General features: G+C 31.5%; 1 protein-coding gene across 1 annotated transcript in view; it reads left to right on the forward strand.

Moving 5' to 3' along the window:
* PRKG1 (protein kinase, cGMP-dependent, type I) overlaps positions 1-11277 on the forward strand; it is a 1084330-nt gene that overhangs the window by 964501 nt on the left and 108552 nt on the right. The gene's annotated exons all lie outside the window — the stretch shown is intronic.

Here is an 11277-nt window from a genome sequence, read left to right on the forward strand (position 1 = left end):
ATAAATAATAAAACTGAAGAAGGTAGTCAGCAGGGCCATGGATCTCAAATAGGTCATTGAGAATGGGACCTAGAGAGAGACCACTAGAATTAACAGCAGATTAGTGATAAATCTGAGTAATAAGAGTGAAATAAAAGTAGGAAAAAATAAAAAATGCCAGGTTGCAATAGGTTAAGAATTAAATTAAAAATGAATATATCAGCTAGAAAATGCAATCTATTCAAGCTTGCTGGCTATTTGGTCACAAAGGATAGTTGTTTTAGGATTAGAGAGACCATCCTGTTTATAGACTAAAAGGAAAGGAAAGCCTAAAGGAAGACAATAAAATAATAAGAAATATTGTAATTAATAGAGCAAGAGAGAGATGAAAGAGTTTATGTCAAGAGTAATAAAGAGGGAATTTGCTTTAGAAAGAAATTTGGGTGCTTCCTCCAGGAGAGAAATGTTATGGAAATGTTGCTGCACTTTAGGTTCAGGGAAAGAAATGGATACCGAAATTTAACTTTTTGTGAACCTCTCAAAAATTACTAGTGAAAAGTTTCTTAAATAGCCCAGATACATGTATCTTCTAAATTATCATTACTATTTCTTCATGAAACTTTCTGTTACGAGCTGAATTAGGGACCCTACCTCCATATGTCAAAGTTGCAAACCCCAGTGTGACTGTATTTGGAAATAAGGCCTTTTCAAGGTAATCAAGGTTAAAGGAGGTCCCAAATCCAAAGATCTGGTTTTGTAATAAGAAAAAGAATCATTAGGAGGCTATACACAGCGGAAAGGCCATCTGTAAGTCAAGAAGAAAGGCTTCACCAGAAAGCAAATCTGCTGACACCCTGATCTTGGATTCTCAGCCTCCAGAACTATGAGAAATTAGATTTCTGTTGTTTAAGTGACATAGTCTGTAGCATTTTGTTATGGCAGCCCTAGTAGACTGATATACTTTCTAATTGGGACTTCTACAGATATAATGATCTATTAAAATGAAAAGTATTTCTCTTAAAGAATTTAATTAATCAATAAAGCAAAATATGAGAGACAGAAGATATTTGATACCAAATCCTAGCCTCAGCTATTAACCAGGTGGCTTCAGCTTTTTGTATTGGTAAATAAAAATATGAGTCAGAGTCAGGTTGTTTCCATTCAAAGCCCAATGTTGACACTAGCCATGTGACCCTGGGTAAGTTACTTAATTGTCTTAGCCTCTGTTGCTTTATATGTAAAACAGACGATTCATGTAAAATAGTTTGTACAATTGCTAACACATGCTAGCTATTATTTGCATGTTTTGCTTGATAGTTTGTTATTACTAGATTCTCAAGCATTTTGTCACATTAAAAAATATATCTCTTAGCTTCTAATAATTTTCTCTTGTAAAGTTTTTATTTCTTTCAGTCATGTAATGAGAACAGGAATAAAATGTCCAGTGACAGATCAAATGTAAAAAAGTTAGGGATGAACATTGTTTTTGTTTCAAAGAGTTACAAGGCATAAATAAATAACTACACTAAAAAGATATTTTGGATAGATTTCTTATGGATTCTTAGCATTTTATCTTCAGTTTACTTAGAAAATCAGTAACTTACACAATATTTTATGTTGCCATGCCATATTCATTAGCCAAAGTTTTCTAGAGGTAGTTTTTAAATAGTCAATTACAAAAGTGAATTGTTTTAACTAATATCTGATATAATTGATACATCTACATAAACTAAACTATATCAGCTGTGGATCTTTATTTTTTTTTTAATGTGGCTTATTTATTTTTACACAATTTTGAAAAAAGCTTTATCAATTATATGGATTTATAAATTTTAAATAATTTCTAAGTAGATAAACTTGAAAAATATTTAATAGATTAAATAACCAATGTTACCATAGATTCTTCTTTGAGAATAGGAAATTCTGGAAAAAAATTGCACATTCATTTGTATATTCTTATTGAGAAAATGGATCTCAAATTGTCTTAGAATTGAGAAGCTATTGCATTATGAGAAGAGTTAAATAATTTAGTATTGATAATTTGTTTCTAATGGGGAAAATGGATTATTTTAATGCTATTAATTGGAGATATATATATATACATATATATATACACATATATATATATGTATATATATATATATATCACATCATTGGCTTTCATGTCAAAACAGTGATATTTTGGCCCATAAAATCAGTGACAAAGAATAATGCATAATGCCTGCTTTTGTGAGCATGTTTTTGATTTAGTCAAGGTAAAGAGAATTTCTAACACTTTAAATAACTGGTCAGCCACACAAAATCTTCTAGTGCATGGATTGTCTGATTTAAGTATAGTTGAGAGGTTTTTTCCCTCAACTATATTTCCCTAATATTTCAAATTTATGAAATATAAATTTGTCATATTAGGGCAATCTATGCTTAGAAACATATTTCCCTCTGCAACCTAAAAGGCTAAACTATCACAGGAGATTTGATTCTAATTTCTTCTGCTTTTAATTGAAAATGAAAGTTATGCTACATTTTTAGATCCTTTCTTTCACTTTAATTGCAATTGGGATTCATGGACATAAATTCCTTTATAGTCTAAAATCATTATACCCATTTAATGTCCTATATATAATTTGATGATACATTGCTAAGTGTTTCACATAACTTCATGCATATTTATACCAATGTATGTCTTAATTACAACCTAAAGTTTAGATAAAGAGTTCATTATAACTAAACTTTTGTCCTAAAAGCTCATCATTTACATAGGTGGATTCTTAAAGAGGCACATAGGACTTTTAATTCATATCCTTGAATTTTAAATAAAAGTTTTCTTAAAAAAACTTAAGTGTTTGCCTGTCTTTTTGTCATGCACAATGAATTAATTCATTTCAATTTTGTTATATACAAGGCTATATTCTAGTTCCCAAAGAGTAATTGAGTAATAAGATGGACTAGGTCCCTGATCTTGTGAAAGTAAATTCTAATGTAGGAAAGATGACAAGGATTTAAACAAATAAACAAAAACTTGTTTTTAGCAAGTGATAAGTGCTGAGATGAAAATAAAATGCATTAAATTGACAGAATAACAGTAGTGAGGGTTTAGGGTAGAGGCTTGCAGTGTCTTCTCAAGAAGACACACTTTCCAATTTTCTCATTTATTGAAGAGGCTTTCTTTTTTCCATTTTGTGTTTTTAGCTCCTTTGTCAAAAAACCACATGTGAAAGAATGAAACTATACTATTTGTCACCATGTACAAAAATTACCTCAAAATGGATCAAAGACCTAAATATAAGACCTGAAATAGTAAAATGCAGAGAAGAAAACATAGGCACTAAACTTGTGGACCTTAATCTTAGGGAGGATTTTATGAGTTTCATCTCAGAGGTAAAGGAATTAAAAGCAAAAATAAATGAGTAGGATTAATATCAAACTAAAGATTCTACACAGCAAAAGAAACCAACAAAACAAAAAGACAACTGACCAAATGGGAGAAGATATTTGCAAACACCTCCAATAAAGAGTTAATATTCAAAATATTCAAAGATCTCATACCACTCAACAACAGAAAACAAACAATCAAATTAAAAAATGATCAGAGAACCTCAACAGACAGTTCTCCCAAGAAGACATACAAACAGCCAATAGATATATGAAAAGATGCTCAAAATCACTAGCTATTAGGAAAATGCAAATCAAAACCACCTCATGGCTATCATCAACAAGACAAGTAATAACAAGTGTTGGAGAGGTTGTGGGGAAGAAGGAACCCTTATACACTGTTGTGGGAATATAAATTGGTACAGCCACTATGGAAAATAGTATGGAGGTTTCTCAAAAAATTAAGAGTAGAATTACCATAATGACCCAGCAATCCCTCTTCTGGGTATCTACACAAAAATTTTGAGAACATTTATTCATACAGATATATGTACCCTGATGTTCATCATAGCATTATTCAGGTGGTCAAGATGTGGAAATAAATGAAGTGTCTTTCATAGATGATTGAATAAAGAAAATGTACATATATACCATGGAATATTACTCAGCCATAAGAAGAGATGAAATATTGCCACTTGAGACAACATGGATGGATCCCGAGAATGTCATGCTAAGTGAAATAAGTCAGAAAAAGTTGGGAACCAGATAGTTTCACTCTTATAGGGAATATTAAACTGAAAGCAACAAATGAACAAGACAAAAAAACTCATAGATACAGATAACAGTATGGTGGTTACCAGAGTAAAAGGGGGATGGGAGGAGGTAGAAAAGAAAAGGGGTCAAGTATATGGCGACAGAAGGAGATTTGACTTTGGGTGGCAAACACATAGTGTAATATACAGATTACATATTATTCAATTGTACACTATATGATATTATTAACCAATGTCACCCCAATAAATTTTTTTCAGTTTAATAAATAATAACACAGTTGAGCTGAAACCTAAATGCCATTAAGAAAAAATCATGTAAAAAGTTAGAGAAAGAATGTTCTAGACAGAGGACAAAGTCCTCCGAGGCAGATGTAAGCTTGATATACTCTAAGGTCAGAGTGAGAGTAGTAGGAAAAATCAGTCAGAGAGTTTGTAGAGGGGTGATGTGATTTGATTTATGTTTTTATGGATTAACTTGCCTATTGCATAAGGACAAGAGTTGTAGTAAAAGAAAAGGCAATTATAGAATTCCCAAAAGAGAGGATAGTGGCTGGGACTAAAGGAGAAGAGAGAAAAGGTGATTCATTTCCGATTATTGTAGGTAAATTACAGGATTTAGTGTTGGATTATATCTAAGAGTGGAAGGACAAAAGGAAGAGAACAATCTAGAATAGGCATCTGCAACCATTTTCTGTAAAGTGGCAAGTAGTAAATATTTTCATCTTTGCAGGCCCTACTGTCTCTGTTACAACTAGTCAACTCTGCTGTTATATGTAAAAGCAGCCACGGACGATATATAGAGTAAATGTAGCTGTTTTCCATAAAACTTTATTTACAAAAACAGGCATGGGTCAGATTTGGCACATAGGCAGAAGTTTGCTGACTCCTGATCTGGAATAACTTCTTGCAGAAATAAGAAAGATGTTTTCTTCTGGAAAACCTTACTGTGCAGCGGCTAAGAAATGCTATGAGACCCCAACCTTCCCATATTAGTGCCACCATAAAGGCTGTTGGAGAGAAGACTTCATTATCCAGGGAAGCCCTTCCACCTCCCACAATTCCCAGGCCTCTTTTTCCATTACCTGAAGTAAACCAGCAGATGCTCAGATTATGTGTTTGTTTTGATTTTCTTTACTACCCATTTATGGTAGAGTGCTTAGACACATACAGGATGATGAATTTGACTTATGCAATGATTTTTATCTGTGATTCTGCCATATACTCTATTCTTTATGTAACTACACTTTTTAATAAATGTTTTATATTGCAGTTTTGTTCATATATTAATATTTATTATCTGTAGCTATAAATTCTTTAATATGCCATTTATTCTTTTAACTTCCCTCTAAATAAAAATATATACAAAATTTAATGTATTTCTGTATTTTTGGAAAAAGCTATATTAAATATAGGATAATTAAATTCCAGGACTAAGGATACCTTTAGGTATTATAGTAATTGATGAAATAGCTACTCCATTAATTTATTCAATAAGTACTTATTGACAGTATCCTCTGTGCAGAGACTTCACTAGCATTAGAAAAGCATGCTCAGAAAAACCTGGACATCAAAGAGTTCAGTGTCTAGTGGAGACTGACTGAAAACCTACCAGTTTTAGAACTCTGCGATAAGTGCACTGAAAAAGGAACCACAAGGTGTCAGGTGGGATTCAGGAAGGGACCTATATACAAGAGAGGGTGGGAGAGAGGTGAGCTGTCTACAAGTGCTTCTCCAAGGATTTGTGCTCAGGACCAGTTTTATTTTGTTTTAATTTCCAACCTATCATAGATAAATGCTTTCATGAAATACAATACAAATGGATTACTAGAAAATAAGATGAAGAAAGGCATAAAAATTTATGCTTGCTTTTAAAAATATTAGATTGAACATGCACAAAATTATATGTCAATAAACATCAGAACAAACATACACTGCATAAAAAGAATTACAAAAGTTGATCATATTGTCACTGAAAGTATTTGTATAAGCAATAAAAAAAGAGAATGGCTTTTACACTTGTTTTGCAGTCATAACAAAAGCAAAATTTGAGTGAATTAGCAATTCTCTGTCCTAACAGCAATAGGTACACTTTTAAAAAAACTTTGTGTATGTCAATATTATTACTGTGCCAAATGTGCTTATTTCTTGCCTGTTAACTTTTCTGATTTAGGTTGGGTTGATGGAAATGCTATTTGCAGGGAATAATGTGTATCTAAACTGTTTTATGATTTATTTAATCTCTGAGAAACCACAATCAAAGAGATGCCTTGTCATAAATAAAAAAGTAATTTTTAAAGCAATTGCAACATACTCAGGATATTCATTTTTTTATTTTTTTTTACCCTGAATGGAACAAGTGATGTTCTATTTTCATTAATCATTCATTAAATTATAGCTAGTTCCATTTATCCTATAAATTTATGCTAAATTTAACTTATCTTTTAATAAGAGAAATAGATCCTTGATTTTGTATACTTTGGCTTACAATCAGCAAACCAATCTTAAAATATCACATATTTAACATTACCCTCCTATGTATGACTGGTATGCAGTTTGTACCAAGGTTTCTCACCTCACAAGTTTGACAATAACAGGTCTATATCTTGTTAAAAAATATGAGTCCACTGATCTTGCCCTTGGATATCTCAGCAATGTCAAATTGCTGTAAAAGTTTCTAAACTTTTCTATTTAATATCTGCACAGACCAGTAACAATTTACCAATCATATTTTGAGTAGCACTAGCTACAAAAGATTCTTGAATTTAATCATGGTCAGGTAGGGTGAATTATGTATAAAAATCTTGTATCTAACTATTTAAGATAAATATTTACAAATCCAAAATAGTTTGGGAAAAAATCTCAAATATTAAATTTTTATTAAGATATAACATATTCTTAACAGTTAAAGATTAAAAGTCAAAAAGAGTCAAAAATAAAACCGTAAGCCAGAAATATTATAAATGCTTCAACAGTAAAATTATTAGATAAGCAAATAAATAAGATTGAGAAATTTAGCTAATCCATATAGGATGTTTCTACATAATCAAGCATGTTCAACACTGAATTTTTTTTTCATTTAATCATTAAGTTGGTTATTCTATAAACACAAACATAGCCTAAAGTCAAATAAGTACTAAAACAATATGGTTCCAACTTTGAAATAACATTACAAAATTTCTACTAGAATATGTGCCAAAATATTAATGTTTATGTCTGGGCTGTAAAATACAAGTAATCTTTTTATTTCTTGGAGTGTTATTTCTTAGTGCCTTCCAAAATTTGAATATATTACCACTAGGATCAGATAAAATACAAATAAGAAATTCAAAACTAGACCATGCGATTTGACTAATATGATAAGCCTAGTCAACTCCGCAAGGCTTTACCCTGGAGAAGACAAACCATATAGACATATTAGACATGAAAACTTGGTTAACACTCTACCTATTTTTGTTCCTGAAAAGTAACAGATAAAATGTGAGAGTTTCTGAAATCAATTCTTAACTTTTAATTTCTTTGGTCGCTAAGACAATTAGGGTCATTATTTTTAAAATTTTGGTTCTTTTAAAGTATATAATTATAGTCAGGAAGTGGTTTGTGTGTTATTTTAACCAATTTTTCCTAATAAATGATCTCCATGATGCAGAAATATTGTTACAAAGGAAAGGCAGAGACAAACAAATGTCTAACAGTTCGGCATGTATAATATTCTCTTGCAAATATAAACATATGTGCAAAAAGAAAATCACCAATAAGAAAACCACTTGCTCATAAAAGTGTCATTGCTTTCTCTGAAATTGCTAACATATATAATTTTTGTAGACATTAAAGCCTTCCTTCGGGTAAACATCCAACCATTGTTCACCTCCCACCTTGTATTATAATTATTTTTTTTATCTCTAATATAAGGCTATGAATTCCTTAAGGGTATATTTTATTCTCCCTGCATTATCCACAGTAGCTTGAATCATTCCTTACAGACAGTAAGCATCGCATAAATACATGTGTATGTCTGGATGGATGGATGGGTGAATAATTGAAAGAATATGGATATTGGTTGGTTTTAGTGTAATTGGGGCTCATTTTCCCTCTGAAGAAAAATATATTGATTTGGTACTTGATAGTATAAACTACTAGTAATTATAGCTGTACTGGTTATGAATAAAACAAGCAAACAAAAAATAACAAACACAAGAGCCTTTACCTAAAGCCACAAAGTGAACAAACAGATTTTCTTGATTAAAAATACCAAAATAATGGATAACTCTAAAATCTGGGATTTAGCTAGGTAACAAGTATCCCAACAAATTCTGGACATTAATTTTCTATTTTTTTTTAATAAATATATTTTAAAGGAGTTAGCCAAGATTCAGTTTAAGGAAGTCTAATGGTCTGTAATCATACATGCTTGTCAAATTAAAAGAGCTTTATCAAGTGTTCAGATAATGCTTGACAAACATTTTACTTAGCACAATTGAAGTATTTGTGATAATTTCTGGTTTCAGATTTTACTTGACTCATTTTGACTTGTAATCTTTAACTGTTAAGGATAGATTACCATATTTTTAAGGATGTAATCAAGAAAAATCTGTTATAAATATGTTTTGAGATTTTTCTCAAACCTTATTTTGAATTTGAAAGATTCTATTTTAAATGTTTTATACAAGATTCCTCAATAGTATTGTGGAATAGAGGACAGGTAATCTTGGGGACTAAATCGACTAATATATATTATTGAGTACATACATGCTATGTGAATATAAAAAGTGCTTCTTAAATTGTAAAGTGAAATATCAATGCTGTTATGTTTTAGCAGCATGATAATGCTAATTTCTGATATTTAGACTGCCTTTCTAATAAATAATTACTCGTTTCTCTCTAGATGAAGTTTCATCATATCACAACTGAAGAACAAAATTATACACTTTTTAGACATACCACTGAGTAATCAGCTCCCTTCAGAAGGATGTTTTGGCTTAATAATGAAAACATTTTAGTAACTGAAATTATTACCCGCTGAGTTAATGTCACTATAATCTAAAACACAAAAATTTCCTAGAATAATACTCAAAGCCTTTTAACTGTTATTTCTTAATACATATTTTTATAAATAACAATTTTGATGTGAAAGGGTCATCATTTCTCATCCCTTTTCCCTCCCTCCTTCCCTTCTGTCCTTTCTTCTTTCCTTTCTTCTTGATTCTCTTCCTCTTCTGCTTTTCCATTCATCCTTTCTCTCATCTCTCATCATTTCTTCCTCTTTTCTTTCTCTTCTACCCCTCCTTTGCAAGTACATTTAAACTACCAGTATTAAACATAAAGGAGATTTTCCATTTGCTCTCTATACTCAACTATACCTCTCCATACTGAACTAATAACATTTTACCCACCTCTTTAAAAAAGTTATGTTAAGATTTGTTAAAATTGAATTTCACACCCCCAAGAAAAGTAATAAGAAAGTGCCTCATACTTAGGGTGCATGCAATAAGGTTTGCTGTTGAAATTTTCTGTATTAAACTCTTTCGCTCATTAATGCCCTCTTCATTTATTCTGAAATTATGTCTGGAGTATATGTGGAACTGGCTATTTTATTTTACAATGCTACAATATAACTCATTCATGAATAGTGCATTTGTTTAAAAAAAGAATTTAATGATTTTCCAAGAGTCTCCTATATTTGCTATAACTGATAAATAATATCTTATAGTTTCTGTTCATTCAGTTGTTAAAGTTTTCAAAACGTTTCAGTATAATCTCTTTCCAAATAGAACAACAAATGTCTTCTCCTGTAATATTTAGGAAATGTCATAGGACCTGAGTAAATATTTAAAAGGCATCTAATACTTATAGTAATACTTCTCCAAATGTCTGTTTGATGAGAGTCCACACAGATGGCAGGTGTTCTTACAGAGTATTTGGGAGAGGGAAAAATGAAACACTAATTAGTTCATACTTGCACCAGGAGCGATAAATTCTGTAATGCCATCAATTATGTTTATCAAGATGTCTTAAATTATTCACTGATCAGTGCAGGGATACACAGACAGAGACAGTCGTTTGGAACATAGCAATATTGCTTGAAAATCCCACATTTTCTTAAATTTCTAGTATAGTATAGTGGTTGACTTATTGTTTGAGGAGACTTAGAATACTAGCAGGACGTGCTTGTTTCATGTTTCAAAAAAAGTTATTTGGCCATGATTGCTTTCTAAATAAAGATTTTTACAAATGACATGTAGCTCCAATTCCAAAGCCAAGAATATAGTCCTGTATTTTTTAATAGAAATTCCATACATTTAATCTGTAATTTAGAGTACAGATATGTGTTTTTATCCATAGTTACCACACCCTCTTCATCTGTATATATATGTGTGTGAGTGTTTGTATTGGTGTCTGTGTATCAACTGAACAATTCAATATATCATCTGTATATTGCGTGTGTGTTTACCTCCCAAAGTTAAATTTCCTTCCGTCACCATATATTTGATACCCTATATCGCTGTCTACCTTCCCACTCTCCTCTTTCCCTCTGGTTAACTACTAAACTGTTGCATATATCATTACGGATAAATGTTTTCAAATTTTTTGGATAGATATCCAGAAAAGGGATTTCTGGGTCATATGATAATTCTATTCTCAATTTTTTGAGGAACCTCCATACTGTTTTCCATAATGTCTGTAGTGATTGACATTCCCACCAGCAGTGTATGAGGGTTCTTTTTCCCCCACAGCCTCTCCAATAATTACTTGCCTTGCTGATGATAGCCATTCTTACAGGTGTGAGGTGGTATCTCATTGTGGTTTTGATTTGCATTTTCCTAATAGGTAGAGAAGTTGAGGATACCTGTCCTTCTCAAACTCTCAAAAATTGAAGAAGAGGCAATGCTTCCTAACTCACTTTATGAGGTCAACATTACCCTGATGCTAAAACCTGTAAAGTATAACATAGAAAAGGATAATTACAGACCACTATCTCTGATGAATACAGATGCAAAACTCCTAAACAAAATACTAGCAGATAGAATACAATACATTAAAAAGATTATACCTGGTGTATTTCACCCAGCATTAGTTACTCTGTCCTCTCAGATGAGATCATTATCTGAGGGCCTGAAAAATAGCTACTCCCTCATTTCATCCCTCCCACCACCTT

The sequence above is a fragment of the Pteropus vampyrus genome, unplaced genomic scaffold (genome assembly GCF_000151845.1).
Source record: "Pteropus vampyrus isolate Shadow unplaced genomic scaffold, Pvam_2.0 Scaffold68, whole genome shotgun sequence".
NCBI classification, from domain to species: Eukaryota; Metazoa; Chordata; class Mammalia; order Chiroptera; family Pteropodidae; genus Pteropus; species Pteropus vampyrus.